This window comes from Ixodes scapularis, unplaced genomic scaffold (genome assembly GCF_016920785.2).
Source record: "Ixodes scapularis isolate PalLabHiFi unplaced genomic scaffold, ASM1692078v2 PGA_scaffold3__209_contigs__length_174095766, whole genome shotgun sequence".
Taxonomy (NCBI): Eukaryota; Metazoa; Arthropoda; class Arachnida; order Ixodida; family Ixodidae; genus Ixodes; species Ixodes scapularis.
The window spans coordinates 94,180,921-94,200,967 of record NW_024609868.1 but is presented as its reverse complement, the minus strand read 5'-3'; the positions used below and the strand labels follow the sequence as shown (position 1 = coordinate 94,200,967).

At 45.5% G+C, this 20,047-nt stretch overlaps 1 pseudogene; it reads left to right on the top strand.

Moving 5' to 3' along the window:
• The window catches only part of LOC115313148, a 32,411-nt pseudogene extending 13,008 nt beyond the window's left edge, over nucleotides 1–19,403 (top strand).
• The last annotated feature ends 644 nt before the right edge of the window (nucleotides 19,404–20,047 follow it).

Below are 20,047 nucleotides of genomic sequence, written 5' to 3'. Positions count from 1 at the left end.
AATGCCCGTAGGTCATGTAGGTTAGATGGCGCCGGCATGTTCAGTATGACTCCAACTTTCCCTTGAGAGGGACGTTTTCCTTCCACTGACAAAATTTGACCCAAATATTCCACCTCTGCAGACATAAACGCACATTTCTCTTTCTTTAGCGTGAACCCTTAGTCTGAGTCGGAGGATCACAAGCTCCAAGTTCTTGATGTGCTGCTGATCACTTTCTCCGGTGACGATTATATCATCCAGGTAGCATGCCACGCTTCCCAGGCCAGCGGTTACTTGTTCCATGGTTCGCTGGAAGATGTCTGGCGCTGATGATACGCCAAAAAGCATCCGGTTAAGCTCGAACAATCCCTGGTGAGTGTTTATGACGAGATACTTTTTTGTATCCTCCTCTAGCGCCATCTGGAGATATGCCTCCGACAGATCCAGTTTCGAGAACTTCTGCCCTCCGCTGAGTTCAAGAAACGTTCCTCGGGTCGTGGGAGCCGGTACTGCGCGACGTTCAACTGATGATTGACAGTCACGCTGAAATCTCCGCATACACTCACGGATCCAGTGGTCTTCGGGACAACGACGATCGGAGTGGCCCACTGTGCTGTTTCCACTAGAGTCAATACGCCGTCGGCTGCTTGTCTCTTCAAGTCAGACTCTTCCCCTTCGCGCAATGCAAACGGCAGTGGTCTTGGCAGCATGAACTTCGGGATGACATTCTCCTTGAAGTGAAATTAAGCCTTGATCTTCGTGCACCGACCAAGTTCGTTTCTGAATAGTACTCCGTACCTAATCAGCAGCGTCTTGAGGCTCTCTTCTGTTTTCACAAGAGCGACAAGTTGTTGAGATTCAATTTCTGTGCTCTCACTCAGATTTTCCCCAACAAGTTGACTTGACTTCTGTTAGTAAAAATAGCTTCTAGACTGTACTTCTTGCCTTCGAATTCAACCTGAAGCTCACATTGGCCCTTGATCTTGATGACCTCCTCTCTGAAACTTTGCAGTTTGTACGGAGTTTCGTTCAGCTTCGGTTTTCCGAGGCGACGCCAAGTCTGAATGTCTAATAAGGTGACTTGTGAACCCGTGTCTATTTGGAGTTTCACTCGCTTGCCTTCAATCTGACATTGCAAAAACTTGCCATCTCGATCGAAAACGGACAGAACCCTGGTGATTCCTTGCACCGTCCCTTTCCTTGTTGATCGGGATTTGCCAGACTGTCTTTTCCTGCACATCTTGGCAATGTGCCCCTTAGTTCAACAAGCTCTGCAATCTTCAGACTTGAACCGGCACTTGTCTTCGACATGGTTTGTATTCCCGCAACGGAAACATTGGCTAGCAGACCTCTGTAGATCTCTCACCTGGCTGACTGCGATGGGTGAGTCTGCGACACTTTTCAATTGACGGAACTCTTCTTCCGCCCGAAGAAATCTTTCCGACAATCTGAGTGCAATGTCGATCGATAACTCTTTCTCTTGGACGAGGCGTGCCCTCAAGCGTTGATCTTTAAGTCCAGTTATAAAATCAGTGAGCAACGAACATGCGCGAGCATCGACTTCGTTCTCATACTCGCAGTTGCAAATGACTGGTCGTAGTCGTGATAGGAATTCTGTTGGTGAATCACGTTCATCCTGGCGTGTTGAAAACAACTTCGCTCGTTCAAATTTCTTGAAACGCTTCGGCGAAAAATGAGTGTCCAGTGTTTTTATCAATTCTGCATACGGAAACTTTGCAGTTTGTACGGAGTTTCGTTCAGCTTCGGTTTTCAGAGGCGACGCCAAGTCTGAATGTCTAATAAGGTGACTTGTGAACCCGTGTCTATTTGGAGTTTCACTCGCTTGCCTTCAATCTGACATTGCAAAAACTTGCCGTCTCGATCGAAAACGGACAGAACCCTGGTGATTCCTTGCACCGTCCCTTTCCTTGTTGATCGGGATTTGCCAGACTGTCTTTTCCTGCACATCTTGGCAATGTGCCCCTTAGTTCCACAAGCTCTGCAATGTTCAGACTTGAACCGGCACTTGTCTTCGACATGGTTTGTATTCCCGCAACGGAAACATTGGCTAGCAGACCTCTGTAGATCTCTCACCTGGCTGACTGCGATGGGTGAGTCTGCGACACTTTTCAATTGACGGAACTCTTCTTCCGCTCGAAGAAATCTTTCCGACAATCTGAGTGCAATGTCGATCGATAACTCTTTCTCTTGGACGAGGCGTGCCCTCAAGCGTTGATCTTTAAGTCCAGTTATAAAATCAGTGAGCAACGAACATGCGCGAGCATCGACTTCGTTCTCATACTCGCAGTTGCAAATGACTGGTCGTAGTCGTGATAGGAATTCTGTTGGCGAATCACGTTCATCCTGGCGTGTTGAAAACAACTTCGCTCGTTCAAATTTCTTGAAACGCTTCGGCGAAAAATGAGTGTCCAGTGTTTTTATCAATTCTGCATACGGAACTTCACTGACCTGCTTCGGTTGAACCAGAGAGTGCAGCAGCTTGAACGTCTCGAACCCCAGAGATGCAATCAGAAAGTTCCTTCATGTGGCATCATCTGTCCTTCCGGCGATTTTTAGAGATGCTTGGAACCTTATTTGGTATAAGTTCCAGTCCTCTTTTTCCGGGTCGAATGGTCCTGGTCCCATGAACCGGAAGACGTTCGATGTTGCTCGCTGCGATCTCTCGCCCGATGCATTCATCATCTTGAGCCGTTCTCCAGGAATTCTCGAGGAACCCTCGTCGCCAATTTGTAGCGGAGTGGACACGGACCCATATGGCAGGCTAAAGCCACTCTACTTTGGGCCCAAGAACTTCATTGCGAAGACCGTTCGTCATACGCGCCAGGATCCGAATTCCTCAATTCACGTGAGACCAGCACGCTCCTATGTCTCGAGTCTTTCTCGTCTTCTACGCTACTACATAAACTATTTCAAGTATTTCACTAGTAAAGACTTTTTTTTTTCCTATGCGACAAACTAAGTAATATCTAAGTGACCACATTTAGTCTGTATTAAATTATTTATGGTTTGATTTAAAAGGTCCGATTTCTATTTAGAAATTATTTTAGTGCCAACCACCCTGTGCATATGAACTTTGTATTTTACACTTTCTTCGCTGTTTTTCTTTTACCATATCCACTGATCACGTGCTCTCCTGTCTGAACATGGTCTCTAGAAAGACTGGCTAGTCTCCCGTTCGAACGCCTCTCTCCACGTAGCGAGATGGCAGCACCGTAGATGAAATTCCAGGCGGCGCTGCGAGCAATCAGCGTGCTATTGTAGCTGCTACCTTCCTCACTCACTATTTTCTTTAGTCTCAACAAGCTTAATGAGAAAAGTATTGACTGCTCGGAATTCTTATCAAGGACAGATTTACTTTTTTTAGGCTTTAAGGTGCATGCACTGGCAATAACAACAAGCACACTGTAGTTCTTCATCCTTCTCCTTTTCCGCCTTTACACCAGCAAGGCGAGAATGGCTAAGGCTTCTGAAGGCCAGGAGATGTAAATAGTTTATCTGGGGAGTGCTCATTAGCTTGTGTCTGTAGTATTTCCTCTCGATTTCATTTGAGGCTTGGTAACTGCTAAATTATGGCACGCCAATTGCTCGTATAGCGCGGCAAAGCGCTTTCATTCCGCACGTCGAAGAGCCCAGGCTAACTGTGGTACTGCTCAGGCTAAATTTCTCATATGCAGCGAAGACTTCAGACACCCAATGGGGGCTGACTAAAGCCACATATGGCTGACTAGGTTCCTCGGTCTAGCGAACAAACAACATAACTACTCCCGAGAAAAAAAAAAAGGTAAAACACACAAACCTGGAAGGCAGCTGAAGTGCCTGTTTTATTTATCGACTTCTTGCCGCACAAAACTCCAAATCACGCCGATTCTTCCTCACCGTCGTTCCATGCGAAATGCCCTTTGAGATTTTGAGTTTACTTTACCCTAGTCTCCTCTATACTGAGAAAGCCTGGCACATTGACAACGGAGCCATAGGGCACGCGGCCGCAGAAAAAAGGAGAGGAGGACCGCGCGGAACGGAGACCAATATGGTAGTGCAGAACAGAAAGAGCCGAGATAGTGTGCGAGAGCTTGGGTCATGAGCGGCCGCTCCCCGAACCACGTTTGTTTTCGTATTTTTGTCACCGTCGTTTTCGTACTCCGGCAGCGGCGACTCGAAAGGGCGCTGGCAACAATGCACCATGCCGGTGGCGGCGACGGAGTTGGCGTGCCAGCGGAGTGCGTCGTCGTCGGACCATCGTATCGTGCCGCGGAAGAACCGTGCAGTTTTGACTGAACGAAACCGACGGTCGCGATCGTTCAAGGACCGTTGCGGAGACACGGACCCAGGGAGGAATGGGAAATGGTTGACGTTGAGTTTCTCCTCTTCACGATACCGAAACGAGGAAAAAAATAAGAGTGTTTCTGGTTTGGCCGCTCCCTCTTGTGTGGCGCAAGCAGGCAGTCTTCCCTCCACTCCCGATTCCCCGCCCCTCCTTTCTCATTTACGGCGGCCGCCTCTTCTCGCAACGTGCCAGGCTTTCTTCCTATAGAGGAGGCTATGGCTTTACACAGCTCCTCTGCATTACGACTGATCTATTCGGTCTTGTCAAGGCGGTAAAAGAAACACTGGTTGAGTATTCTTCCTAATTTCAAGGGAATTAGGCATTTTATTATCTAAAGGTACTCCCTTAAAAAAATGTCTAGGGTCCCGGCAAACCAATACGGATTGAGATTCCGTCTCTGATTACTTTTTGAGGTAAATGGCCGTTATATGTAACAGGATATTACACGTGACGTCAATTCTGTTTCGCGAACCCCCCTCCCCTTTGAACATTGTTAAAATTGCGCACAAAGAGACGACGCCAAACGTTTGTCCTCGTCTCTTTGTGCGCGATTTTAACCATGTTCAACGTTTACCAGCTCGTTCAACTTACTACCCCCCTCCCCTTCCCAGCCCCAAAAAACACTTGACCCGTCAATCCGCCAATTACAATAAATTTGCAATTTTGTCGTTTGATTGGCCTCATCGCCTTATAGCGCTGGCTGCATTCTGACATTAAATAACGTGCTAGAGAAAACTACTCTAAAATAGTTAGAAATGTGATGCAGCGCCATCATTCCGGTTGAAACTGTAAACGTTACTTGCTGATACTAATCCAAACGTTACTTGTTGTCATCAAGCAGATAACCCCGTTTATTGTTGTTGCGCACCAAGCGCGGGTTATAGCTGGAAGGGCTCGTGGCAATAAACGGAGATTTCACCTGCCACCGACCGGCGTGGTTGTTTTCCTGCTCGTAGCGCACACTGCGCGCTTGGCTGTGCGACATACAGGTAATCGTAACAGTGGCCACGAGGGGAACACAAGCAACGACGGGCACAAAGAGGCTACTGCAGCAATGGTCAACGCGAATTCTACAAAACAACTAATAAGTGCAAAACATATTGGATTCGTGTTAACGCGTAGATGAGGGCAGTAAAACTAGAGAGTGAGAGTATAAAAGGCAACGAGCATTGTTGGTGGCAGCGTTCGGTTCCCGGACGATTGATGTTCTAAGAAGATAGTGTGCACCGCAAAGATTAACGACGTTACCTACAAAGAATTTGGGGGCCTTCTCATAAAACTGCAGCAAAATATTAAGTTGGGCTAGTTGGTTTTTCATCTGAGCTGAGCGCCTGAAAACTAGGGACAAGAAGAAGAGACAACACGTTGGAGTACTCGCAACTGAAAGTTTATTTCTGAAAACGCACGCATTTATATACGGTTCGTGACAGAACACGTAAATTACCCTTGACCCCAGTATCTCTGCAAATATAAAAATTATTTATCAAGAAGGGCCAATGATGGCTCGCTGACACACCTGCTTGAGCCTCTAATTTTTAATTAAAAGGCTTTCTGCTCTTGTTTTATTCCTATGCCTTCCGAATATCTTAATCACCGAAAAATGTGGAGTGCAATCACATCTTTACAACCGCGCTCAAAGAAAGCTGTGCTGCCATACAACTGGGCCCACTTCCAACTGGTAAAAAGAGGAACTGCAACATCCTGTCTCGGAGCCTCTTTGACGAAATCAAGACTTTATCAAATGAGGAACAGCCTCCAGAGACAGGTCGACCGACGCTTGAGTGCGGGGTTCCCACACCAGATGTTGATTGACGTTGAAGAACACCTAATAAAGAAGCTCATCAGCGCTGAGAAAGACCCCCGAGAGCGTTTCAGGTAGGGGCCGGCAATCATTCCTTACATACATATCTTATCTCGCAACTTTAAAAAAATTCTCTGAACGCTATGATGCCTCAGTAGTTTTTTCTACTCCAAATAATTTAATCTGGTTTGTGCCGAAAAATAGCTTCCCCTCTTTTGGGGAGTGAGGGTCACAAGAAAAAGCACCAAAGCGAATTTGGGGAATGCTCCACATGTGTAATGTATGAAATTCCACTTTCATGCGGTCGCTCTGAAGTGGGTCAAACTGGGTGATGCGTTAATGATCGAGTAAGGGAGCATGCCGCTGTCACTGAACAGTCACCCTCAGGCCACTTAGCAGTGTTCTGTATCAGATGTGATTGCAGTCCACTTTTTTTAGAAGTTAAGATCCTCGGAAGACATAGTAATAAAACTGCAAGAGTGATACAGGAAACCTTTGAAATAAAAACAAGAGACACAACCAAGTGTGTCAGCGGGCCATCATTGACCCTTCCTGATAAGGAATTTGTATTTTTACTGCAAAACTTGGGGCAAGAAAAATTGACGTGCTGTGGCACGAATCTTATATAAGTGTGTGTGTTTTCCAATTAAACTTTCAGTTGCGAGTACGCCAACGTGTAGCAGCTTCTTCCTCTTGTCTATGTTTTTTAGGCGCTGAGTTCAGATGGTCTCAAAGAACACTACGCTCCCTGATAAAATAAACTTTGTCACTCGTCAGCAGCAAGAAAAGGAATCAGTACAGTCTTCATTGTTGAACTGCGAAAAACCGATGACAAGTGCATTTTCACCGTCAGCCTAGACTGGAGGCTAAAGGACCTTACTATTTGTGTAGTGTGGAATCAGACGGTTCAGCGGCAGTTATTATCAAAGCGAGATATAACACGGCAAGGGCCTGAAGATTTGTCGGCCGCGGCCGAGGTAGCCACCAAGGAGGTGAAGAATATGAAAGAAAACAAGGTGAGGGACGAAGCGGAGTTACACAGATGTCGTGAATGTCAGTTGATCAAGAAAGAAGACAAATGCGAGCGGTGCTGGAATCGATCATTCACGGGATTGGTGCCGCCACAAGTTTGCAAAGTGCTTCAGATGCGACCGACAAGGGCATCTTGCAAAAACGTGCGTAGATAATAAAAGAACAAATTTCGACGCCTGGACGACAGAACACAGCGGTTGCAGCCGTAGCGGAAGCAGAAAGGGAAGCAGTGGACTTGTCTTTTCTGTACGTGGTGCACTCCCGTAAAAAGGTAAGTCTCGAGCCTTTCGTCGAGTGACCGGGTACTCAAGTTGCATCGGCGCCGGATATTTTAGAAAGGCAGATGGAGAACATGCCGGCCGGTCTGGAGGAAGTACAGGTGTACTTACACGGTGTGCTGGTAGTGGAGCAGCAGGGAACAGGCAACCTAAGGTGGGCGCTGTGGTGTTTCTTTTTCATGGAGATCAAGCTTCGGCGGTATAAATGTCAGTTCAGGAAACTAGACATCACGTACCCGAGCTATAGGATTGACAAACACGACCTAAACCCAATAGAGATGAACTTGGAAGCCATCAGAGAGGCACCGACACCCACGAACGCAACGCAACTGCGTTTTCTGCTGCGGCTACTGACCTATTACCACCGGTTTCTTCCTATCAAGGCTACCTTCTTACCACCGTTATACGAGCGGCACGCGAAGTACCAAAAGTGAAGCTGAGGGCCGCGGCGAAAGGAGGCCGCGAAACGGGAAAAAGCGCTCTTGCTGACGTGACCGGTTATAACATCTTTAGACGCTAACCTGCCTATCAAATTCGATTGTGACGCGACACCCACCGGACTAGGAGCCGTGCTGTTGCACAGGGTTCAAAGGCATCGATAAATTGATACCCTTTCAATCCCGAACGCTCAGGCCAGCGGACAAAAAAGTATTCGCGACTGGAAAGGAGACTATACTCTGGCTTTACTCTTTCGCATCATAAAATTCCGGGACTATCTAGTGGACCGCCGATTCACCTTGGTCGCAGATCATCAGCTTTTGGGGGGCCTGCTACAATAAGACCTGCCAATTTCGCTGCTCGCATTTGGGATGATTCAACGGTGGACCTTGATGCTGAGCAAACTATGAAGTTTAGACCGGATATACAGAGCGCGTACGCCGATGCATTCAGTCGGCTGCTTACGCCACAGCATGAACCACTCGGTAAAGAGCTTCCACAGTGCGTGTTAACCATGAGCCAAGTAGACGATACCTTTATGTCCACACTGCGATTGGAATACCTGACCAGAACGGACGCCGCGTTGTTATAAACCATGCAGTATGTGCACGACGCTGGCCTAACACTTTGCCAGACAGGCGTTCATATTGGCAACGGTTCTTTTCCAGGAAGTTCAAGTTGTCGGCGCGCTGCGGGGTGCTCTAGTGGGGATGGAGCCTCGTAATCCCGACCAAGGCCCGCCAGGATATGATGAGCCTGCAACACGAATCATGCCAGGGGGTCGCAGTCATGAAGAGGAAGGCTCGGTTATCGTTTTTGTGGCCCGGACTTGACAGAGGTGGAACTACACAACAGAAGCCGTCAAGGGTGCATACAAACCGCCACGATGCTTCCTAAATGCTCACCGGTGTGATTGGCTAGAAACGAAGGAAAGGTGGTCCAGACTGCAAAGTTATTTTGAAGGGCCCATTGACGACAAGATGCTGTTAATTGTCATTGACTCACACTCAATGTGGATTGAAGCTTGTATTATGCGAACCACTAATACCGAAGTCACAGTGTACCAACTTTGAAAACCGTTTAGCAGATTTGGACTCCCAAGAAGCCTCATTTCAGTTATAGGTCCCCTCTTTATTAGCCAGCCCATCGGAAATGTTGTAAACAAAAACAATATATGCCACCTCCGCTGTGCACCATATCACCCCCAATCTAACGGGCCAGCTGAACAAGCGATTAGAATAATTAAGAACCACCTCGCAAGGATAAAAAGTGAAGACTTGGGAAAGAGGCTGGCAGAATTTCGAATCAACTATCGTAGGACGCGCCATCCATGAGGCAAATTTCCGGGGGAACTACTTTTCGGGGTACCGAATTTAGTCACGCTTAGATATGTGCGTACCATCACGCCAGTGTTCTACGACAAAGTGCAGGAAGAAGGAGAATCCGGGGACATCAAATCAGAAGTACTGGTAAACGCGAACTTCGATAAAGGCGAAAGATGGTCACCCAGCACGGTCACGTCTAACCTGGGCTCAGTGACGCTAGTCATCGACACTCCAGGAAGAATGGTTCGTCGACATCGGGACCAGGTTCGCTCAAGACGAGGCCCAGTGGAAACCTAGGGAGTCAGCTAGGACGGCTCGATAGGATTTCCAACCCCGAGCCAGGGGCAATCACAAGCGGACACAGATTCGGCAAGGCAGCCAGAGGCTCTGGACGCCGGCGGCCAAGAACTACCTCTGTCGTCGCGAACCCGCAATTCAATCTAACAATTGTACTATTAAGAGGAGAAAGAATGCTTCAGCGTCGTCATCCCGGTCTAAACCGTCAATGTTACTTGCTGATACGAATCTAAATGTTACTTTTTATCAAGCAGAAACACGGTTTACTGTTGTTACGCCCCAAGCAGCGGCTATGTTTCAAGGGGGTTCAAGGCAATAACCTGGGGATGCACCTACCACCGACAAGCGTGTTTGACTACCCGCTCGTAGCGCAGACTGTGCGCTCGACCGCGCGACAAACAGCTACGAAGTCCTAAAAAAACAAAGTAAATGACATGGTGATGACTTCCAAAAAAAATATTTCAATTCCTGTATTTTTATATACTATCGAAAACTTATAACTATAAAAATTTACCCAACATTTGATTGAAATTGAGTAATTGTTCGTACAAACAGGACTCCGAATTCGTGTACGAAAGCTTTTTGTAGCTTAATGTACCACGAATCGTTTAATCACACTTTCAAACACAATTCGGTCGATCTTTTTTTTGCACATAATAAATAACTGATAATTTAAACGAGATAATTTATCTACATGTTGACTTTTTTGTGCAGGCTTGGGAGCACGCATGATGGCAATGGTCCACTTTTCCCGGGTCATCCAGGGGCTAAAGCCTGCAAGCCACCGCCAAGCCACATTATGGGCATTAAGTCTGGATCACCTTTCACGTTTTCTAGTTGCAGTGAAGAAGAAATGGAATACATATTGAAGTTAGTATTGCTTCGTGTTGTCATAGGCGCTGCCATATATAGACTATAGACCAACTCATGTTTACAAACAAACCGCCCCCTAGCGGGCGCCACCGGCACCGCACCGCGCATTCGCGATGGAGTGTGGGCAAGAAGTTCGCCGTCGCCCGTAAACAAACGATTCGAGTGCGGTGTTGTCGAGGTCAATGTATGTCCCTGTGCTCTTTTCTTTTTTTTTTTGCTTTAGAATTGTTGATTCTACGACTCACTGGAAGTATATGATTTCTTTAGCCGCCTCGGTGAAATTAGCGAGGCTCGTGGCACGTCAAAACTTCGTATGAATATAGTGACGTGTGGCGATTCATTTCACGTCGACGCCGCAAAATGGAAAGTTAAGCTTGCTTCGCATTATTCGCTATTTTTAGTCATGAGGTAGCTCGGGCTGCAAAAGCGTGAACCGTAGCTGAGATGGTTAATGTCGACACGGAAAATCGCAAGGAGAATCGGACCAACGCGATCAGGCATAACAAGAGTCCCTGTATAGGCTCCCTACGGGAGCCAGAGTTGGGCGTCTCTTTTCCACGTGTCGCCGCGCCGCTATTCACCGAGATTGAGTCACGTGAGGAACTGGATCAAATGCCGTGCAGGAAAGTAGACGTTGTGCGCGTTGCCGTACGTTCCCCTGCTTTTGAGCGCGCCGCGCGTCTCGAACGCGCGGCGCCGCAATTCGCTGAATTCAGTCACGTAAGGAGCAGGACCAACATGCCGTGCAGGAAAGACGGCGCTACGGGGATGAACGCACAACTCGGGCTCCCTTAGGGAGCCTATACGGGAACTCTAGGCATAACAATTCGGTGATAGCCCTTGGTAACAATTATCGACATCTCCTTCTATCTACTGTTTAAACCGAGCCTACTTAACCCAACCAACCTTTAAATATAAAAGTCTATTGAGGCCTGCACTTACTTCTTATTGCAATTACCGGGTCCGCCTTTGATCTACGGACGTCTGTCGTTTTAACGAGCAGCCGACAAGAACCAAAAATGTCTGAACGAGCAGACGACAGTTCGAACGGCCGCTTGACCTTGAAGACACGCTGAACGCAGTTCGCAAAGGGTTCATGTAACTTGGCGGTTTTCCGGCGTTCATGTTGGAAAAAAAAAAATCTGACGACCATAATTATCCGTGAGTTTAACCCAAAGTGCCTCCCGCGCAAGCGACCATGATCCGACAGCGTTAGGGTTTCCTTTTCACTTCCCCTGTTTACGTTCTCGGACAAACCGTGCAGGCGGAAAACACTCTAAAACTGACCTTCAAACCTTTCTCGACTCTTTTTGATACAGCCACAGCCACGGCGTTTTGACGTGAAGGCAGGTCTTTGTCTGCTTTCTTCCAAAACAGCACAGGAAAGCACGTCCCTCATGGTGACTTCAGCCCACAGCTCCAGACAGGAAGCGCGCCGTGACGTAACAAATCTGAGTCCGTGTATAGCCGTTCTAGATAGAAAGTCGTATGCACACTCCTCAGTGGCTTTCTGGCTTAGTCTCGAATCTCGTGTTTAGCTGAAACACGCTTATTCTACAGCGGGGACGTTCTCTTCTGGCATTATCTTGTTGTCCATTGTCTCTCACCAAAACAGACGCCGCTGAGTGTTCAAGAGTGTCAAAAATTATTGATATAACATACATGCGGAATCTTCGGTTACAAAAGCACATAAAACATTCAACAAAATTTTAAAAACGTAACGATTCACGAAAACTGTTGAAAGAGCGCATCTAAGAGTTCGCCAGCAGCTCCTTCTACACATTCACTACCCCCATCCAATATCTTTTCGGAATGAGCAAATCGTCAGCCACCAAGATACACATCTCGCTGAAGTCTCCGGGGATCGGTGTATACTGATTTCCCGCAAGAAGAAAAGGACTTGATGGACACAGAAAATAAGAGACCTTTATCCGAGTAGGCCCTGCAGTCGAGCACCGGGTAAATGCCACACGCTTCCCCTGGCACGCCCTGGGCCGCGCCATCTTCTTTCTCTTCCACATGCGCCGCACAAGTCACATACATCGTCATGGCTGCTGCTTCTCCTGACTGGTCCTCATACGCACACACCAATGGCGTCGTTAGCATGCCCCGACTTGGGTTAAATGTTAGGCGGCAAAAGCATCGCACAAAATTGTAGCTCACGAGAACTTTTCTTTAAAAACGTCATTAGCTTAGAAGTGTTGGGTCTCCTCCGATGAGCATGGGGCGTACTGTTTCTGTTTTCTGATGCTACTCACATGAATGCCGGTTGTTAAATTGACAAAGTGGAGTTTCAGGATGAAATTAGGAGGGATCTGAGGATAAACGGCGTTTATATTTTATAAAAGTAAACAATCTCAATTCTTGAAAACAATGATAGCTAGAGAGCAACTTTTATTATTGGCGTTTCATATCTTTTTTGTTTAAAGGGTAGGGATATGCTTATAATGTCAACAAAGTTCTTAACGTTTAATCGGATTTATGGCACGAAATTTCGTTCCATCTGTACTAATAAATTGTTATACGTTGGTTACATGAACCGTGAGTCGTATACTAAGGAGCAGACCCCCTCCCCAACCATCCATGACATAAGAGACTAGAAAAATGGCTGCAAATAGAGACCCCATTTTACTTTAGAAATAAAGTACAGCCGCAGAAGGGTGCTCTTTTCTCTAGACACGCGAAAGTGTCGAGAAATGACGGCAAACGGAAAACAGATACGATCATAAACTGCACATATGCAAGCTCTTGTGCACTTAGCGTGTTTGTGCATTCAAAAGTATTAGCCGGCAGAACAAAAGCGAATTGTTTCTACACTTATGACCGCTATCTGTTTATTTGGATATGTCTTGTAACGAATACTATATATAAAAACCAAAGGAGCTGAGTTTTGCTTAACGCATTGTTTCTGTCGAATTATTTGCGAAGCCCTGATGTAATCTTTGTTTTTACGATTATATTTTGTTTTACGTGCAATTTTTTTTTATTCAATAAAATGTTCCAATTTCCATTACGGTGTGACGCACTGATGTATTCAGGAAACATATTTAAATGTGTACTAATGAGAGAACTCTATTGCAGGCTGCGTGGAAAGGACTGCTGGATGACGCAATCCTACTACGACTTTTTTAATGTCACTAAGCAAGTCGCGGGCTCAAAAATTACACCGGAGAAGTTCTGCCAACGCATTAATCCGGAGCAGCATGTTTCAGCTGTAAGTTACATTTGGTTTTTGTCTTATATTTAATAAAAAAAAACTTTAAAAATATGATAATGTAGAAAGGGTAGCATAGGCCTAGTTTCATAAATGACGAGAAAGCTTCCGAACATCCTTACATGACATTTTGAGTTTCAAATTTGTTGTGTGACTTTCTTGCGTCAATTATTGCCATAGTACTATAAAAATTACTTGCAGCTTAATGTGTAGGAATTAGCTCTCTACTCTTTTTCTCCACTTTCCTTTCTCAACATGTGCAATCTCAGTCTAGATACATAAAACAGCGCTATTATAATGCGAAGGGTGTTCTTCGTTGTGGTCTGTAGTGGTGTGTACGACGGACGCTGCTGGGATGCTAGTATATCAAAGAGTACACAGTAGTAGAATATTATTCGACTGCCATTTTTTGACGTAGGACTATACAAACATGTAAATAATATTACGGCGGATTTGCAAAATATTGGTAGAGTTTAAGAGATGAAAGCATGGGTCAGCAAGCCTCTGCTGCAGCAGACCAAATCGTCGTAAAGCAGCTGCGTAGTTGGCAGGATAAAGAAACCGGGGGAGGCGGGGGGGGGGGGGGGGGGTGATCAGCTAACGAAAATAACCGATGCAACACTCAGTGAGCTGTTATACTCATTGCTCCAGACTGTATTTTGCGAGGATCTTGAAACTCGGGTCCTGCTTCCATCATTCTCGCAGTCACACAGCGTTGATTCCCATAGTCCAAAGAACCCCATAAACTCAATACCGTCTAGGTTTACGGTCAATTTTTTTTCTATTGTGGACTGCGTGATATTTTTCAAAAATCTTGACCAGTGTCTTGGTCAGAATCATCATGCCAAGCCTTTGAGCGTGTCAAAAGCTGTTGAAATTGACATACGAATAGCATGCAGTGCAATACACTTATAACGATACCATATATTATGAAGTACCGCTTATAACAATCAGTCTCTAGAGTTTCTAGTCGAGAAACAGTTAGTTTCTAGTTCAGATACAACGATAATCGGTTATAACGATTGAAATATCAGGTGTTCTGAAAATCGTTATAAATTAATTGCATTGTGGCACGGAACGAAATTTAGGCTAATACGACGACCTTAAATATTCCTTTTTGATGCATCACTTTGATGCACACAAATCGGTGATGGATGATACAGTGCACTTGCATAGGCAACTGAGCCCCTGAAGGGCGATTTCAGGGTCAGGACGTCCGACTACATCAGGAGTGAAACCTTCAATATTCTTGTGCCAATAGTAGGGTGTGTACGCTTTGGGGCGGGGTGAGGGGGAGGTTATATTTTTTGGTAGCGTGCCGGGGTGTGCAATATTGCGTCACGAGCCGGTTCCGGCCAGCGGGCCGCCGTTTTCCGATCTCCGATTTCTTACCAACGTGCGTCACTATGCTGCTCGCTTAATATTTTATAAACGTCTTAAGAAATATCACGAACAGCATAATAAAAACCTTTCGGCGATCTGCCCATGAGAACACCAATGTAAGCATTTTCGGCACTGGCAACATTGAAGGTTTACCTCTATTCGCAAAAAGAGAATGCCTATGTATTTTATTTAGCATTTTTATTTTAGGACGAAAATTGGTGGTTATATTTATATGCCTACTTCATCATTAATTGATAACTGCTTTCTTTTCGAAGGCCTCACCCTTCAAATTTGCTACAATTTGTGTGAGTGCATTGTTTATATATTAAAACACTCGCATTTGGCAGCAATGTGACCACGTTTTCCGCATTATTAGAGGTAGTAATCCTATTAATGGAAATAAATGTTCACATGGAATGAATCACAAACTCTAATTACTTTTTTTTCCTCTAAATTATTTCAGAAGACGGACAATTGCTTCATAACATGCATAAAGAAAGGGAATAAGGTCAAACGTTATCCGGCCCCATTTGGCTACCCTTGCGGAGATGGAAAGGTAGGGAAGACACTTAATACCTTTGCTCGTAACGAAACTCTTCGGGATCAAGTAGATTTCCAATAGGTAGAAGAAGGAACAAAAACTTCATTTTAGTAAAACGGCAACCTTAGTCCAGGTCGCTTGAAACGGCAACAATGGCAGCCTCCGTGTGGTCGGCCAGGGCGAGTTGGTCTCCAGCTCTGGAACTAGCCAGCTTGTCGCTCCATGATATGGGAATGGGTGCGAGGAACGTGGCGAGTATGCGTGTATTTGGGCAGGACCACAGCATATGCTGTATGTTCGGGTAATCTCCGCTGTGCATGCATCGGGTTGTACCCGGTGCCTTGAGGAATTTGTGTGTGACGTATGGTGTTAGGAGAGTTTTTGCCTGGATTTGTCCTACGATTAAGCCCTGGTATCTATTCATGCTCTAGTGGGGTTTAGGGTGTGTTTGCCTGGTATCTCTAGCTTTTGAGAGGAATGTTTGTGGTAGGAAAAGGATTGTGTGTTTCGGGGTGTTGTTTCCAAGGTAGCGCACGGGTTGTTAGGTGCCCGGAAGTTCTGAACTTGGGTGATCGCATCTGCGCGCTCAATGCCTGGTTGACCCTCATGTCCGTGGACCCGGAGGATGTAACAATTAGTGTGTGCGTTCCTTTTAAGAGAACCGATTATGTAAAGGCTGTATTATCAGAAAGTTTGTTTAAACGGAGTGCTCTGCAGGCTGACTGCGAGTCCGTTGGGATGATAGTTGGTTGGGCTCAATTATCTGGTCTCTAGGTATCTGTTGCGATAGCCATAGTGATAGCAGGTATTTCTGCTTGGGTTGGGGCGTGATTCAGGTATTGGGGTTACGAAAACCGTAGAAAGCTCCTTGTCTACAGCTGCCACCTTTGCCGAAAGGGAATCCGGTGCGAGGCTAGCATTGACGTAGAGCGCCCATTGAACCTGGGCTGTCTTATGAATAGACCTTTTGGATTTCTATGACATGTAGTTGGCTGCTTTTTTTCCCGGTGCCTTCCAGGGTTTATTTTAGTTGGTATTGGTGATACCTTAATTATTGCCCTGGGTAGGGGCCGAGAGCGGCGTCGTGCGTTTCTGGAGTTTTATCGCCCTTTTGACAGCCCAGGGTGCGTAGGATGGTGCGTCCCTGGATTATGTTTTATAGACGTCTGAATTCCCCAATCTTGTGGTCCATCAGGCGTTATTCTAGTGTATTCTGTGTGCCTGTGTCGTCTAAAACTTATTGGCTCTCTTATATAGGAAAACCTAATGCCAGTTTGCTGACTTTCCTTAGCTGTACTGTTACTTTGTTTAATTCTGTTTTGGTGAGGTCTGTCTAAGTAGGGAATGTGGCACATGAAGCGGGAGATGAGAAGAGCCTCATTGAGTCACAGGAGGTCTGTTCTCTTAGTATTTTGTGCCTGTTGTAAATGCGTTTGTTAAGTTGAATTGTTTGGTTCGTCTGGTCGATAAGTTTGCCTAAGGTGAGGTTGGCTCGTCCATTGTTCTGTGCAGTTAATCCCTGAAACTTAATGGCGTTTTTCTGAGGAATTGTCTAGTCATTTAGAAATAACTTTATCGGGAGTTGTTGCTGTTTGGCGTTGTGTTTGATGACGACTATCCGTTCAGATTTATCCGTTGAGCAGGAGAGTACTTTATCCTGTGCACTCCCTAGCAGCACACTTCCCCGTCTCATACGTGGGCCAGTTTGGCGCAAGCTTGTGCCAGGCTTGAGCCAAGTTGACTCTAGCTCGCGGCAGTATGGCCCAAGCTTGGGCTGAGGAAGTGTGTTACTTCGGTATGGTGTTACATCAACTGCAATCTGCAGTGTTTCTTCTATATCTGCGTGTGTGCATTTATTTTTCCAAAGTGTGATGCCATCGGCGTAGATGGAGTGCCGCCGGTTGGGGATTGCATTCATATCCTTAAATAGGTGCATCATGCTCAGATTGAAGAGTGTTGGCGATATAATTTAGCCTTGTGGGGTACCCCTGTTGAAAGCAATAGGAAATGCTGTCTCCTTCAAGCGTACTTAGTGTCAGTTGGGCTGAGCGGACCTGCAAAAAGCTTCTGGTGTAGTTGTACGTTTTGCTTTCGGAGTTTGTGCTTTTAGGACTTAAAGGATGGCGTCATGTGCGACGTTATAAAAATATTTGAAGGAACCATGGTTGCTTGAGCCAGGTAGAAATTTTGCAGCATAAAATTCGCATTACACACTAAAACAATTTACGCAACTAATCAGCACTCCTTAAGGCTAAAACTATCAGGTTTTATCAGAACACATTTCGCCTGCTGGTGAACACCCCAAACTAAGATGCTGGCGATCTTAGCAGCCCTCTAGGAATAGCTGTTTACCAGCAACATGGTTACAAGGTTTTACACACCACAGGCAGCTCTTACGTGCACGAAAATGCCTATAGAGACGAAGTAAATCAGGCACGAGGAAGGAATCACGACAGTGTCTATCTTTTCACCACCTTATAGACTCGACAATTTAAAGGCTCTCATTCGCAGGTGACCGTCTCCGCAATTCAGATGGTTATGCCCGAGTCCCAGTAAAGCGACAAACAGAAACACGGACACCGACGAGCCTTAAACACGTGCGTCATGCACGCGAAGCTATCTTTTTTCAGGCTTGCAATCCCTCGTGCTTACTTTACGAGCACCGAAAGACTGCGAGCCTGCCAAAGGTTACCTCACGTGCGTGCAGCGCTTTTTTGAGTCTTGTCGGTGTCGGTTGTTTCTGTTTGTTGCTCTAGTAGGACTCGGGCATTCCAAGTGTGTTGCTTTGTTCTCGTCAATGTTTCACAGAAAGCATAATATATCTAGTTTCAATTAATGTGTCTTCATGGAGAAAAATTAATTGTACAGTCAATACTTATTCAACCTAGTCGCTAAAACAACCAGTGCTTAAGATGTTTTTGAAGTGCGAACATCTTTCAAGAAGGGGGTTCGACTTACTTTATCCTGGCCACACACCCTCTTCATACCCTTAAATATATAAAAGCTGTTCTCTTCAACAGCCCCCTATTTTTAATCAAATAAGTGTATCACTGGAAATAATGGTGCTAAGAGTATGTAGCAGTAGGGGTAAATCTCCTAACCAGGCTTTTTTGCTGTGAATGGTGTGAATGTTTTTAGTATGCAAATGCTTTTCGACAAAGCGTTTGGCGATTAATGGACTGTTTCAGATATGTTTGCGCAAAGGCTCAAATATATTTCGACCGTTGTTTTCACCAATCAATTTTCTTGCTTTGCGATTTAAATCTAAGCGTATCAACATGTTTTCCGCTTCATATTAAAGTGCGGCAGAGCCCGCGGTCGCGAGATTAGTAGGTACCGTACTCACCCCAGCATTTCCGCAGCCAAGTAACACTTACAGTTTGGATCTTGTTACAGCAGCCTTCGCTGAAACCAGAAGGTAAAGTGAACTGCATCAAACGTTTGCAAATAGCGCAAAAGGTCCGCTTGTTTTGACTGCACCCTGGAAACATTGATTTCCCTAACCATATAAGAGGCTCGCATGTGTTGGTTCCGTAAGCGTTACGGTCGTGTTTTTTACCAAGGTTTAGGCCATGGAATAAGCTCCTAATAGTTATTATGCGATTAAAAACTTCTCAGTTGCGTATTAGAAACGTTTGATGATGTCTCTGACACTACACTATATTTTATTAGCCTATTTTCCTCAGAACCAATCATATTCTTGTATATCAAACATATCAATTGTTTTATGAAATAGATAATATCAGGCATACTTATTTTTCCTATCATAATGTCATTATTCAACAAGGTCGCAAAAGTTCAATATTAATTAACTGTAAGCTTTCCTTTCAGCTGTGCTGGTTTGGGACTTGTGAAGATATTACTAACAAAACACAAAGCGACTAATGTGCCGGGTAAAAGCTTATATAAGCCGAAATCAGTGCCAATAGGGCGCAATGTTGTTGCTCTTCAAAGTACGCTGCCTTCGATGAAAAATATCTAAACACAATTTGCTTCGTAAGTTTATGTGTGTTTTTATTGCCGTTGAACAATAAAATGGTCATTGAAATGCACTTGGATGTAAAGTTTGTCGGCGTCATACTGGAAACTGACGGCCGGGGCTTGATTATTCGTTGCCGCGATTCACAAAGATTTAAGTTTCTGTATTACAGGCTGCAACTTAGCTTTTCTTTCTGTACGCAACAAATCCAGGAACTAATTTTAAACCTGCTTAAGCAAGATGGAGTGTGGCAGCACAAATTTAACATGCCCTCGTGCAAATCGTAATTACTATATTTGTGGCATGTCGTTCGTTCCGTGCTTACAAATCTGAACAAATTGTAGCAATGCTGCTGAGGCGCGCGCCAGAGCCCACCGAAAACGAAGACAAAGCGCGTGCAGACGGCGCATGACACTTTTAATCTGGTCTGATTTGGCTACAAACGTCAGCTTGTAAATTAAACGCAACATTACGTAACATTGGTGTTAGAATTGGGATTTCCGGTATGGCACCTCATGCAACCCGGAAAGCACCCTGTCAGGATGAAAGTCCTCTGCGACGT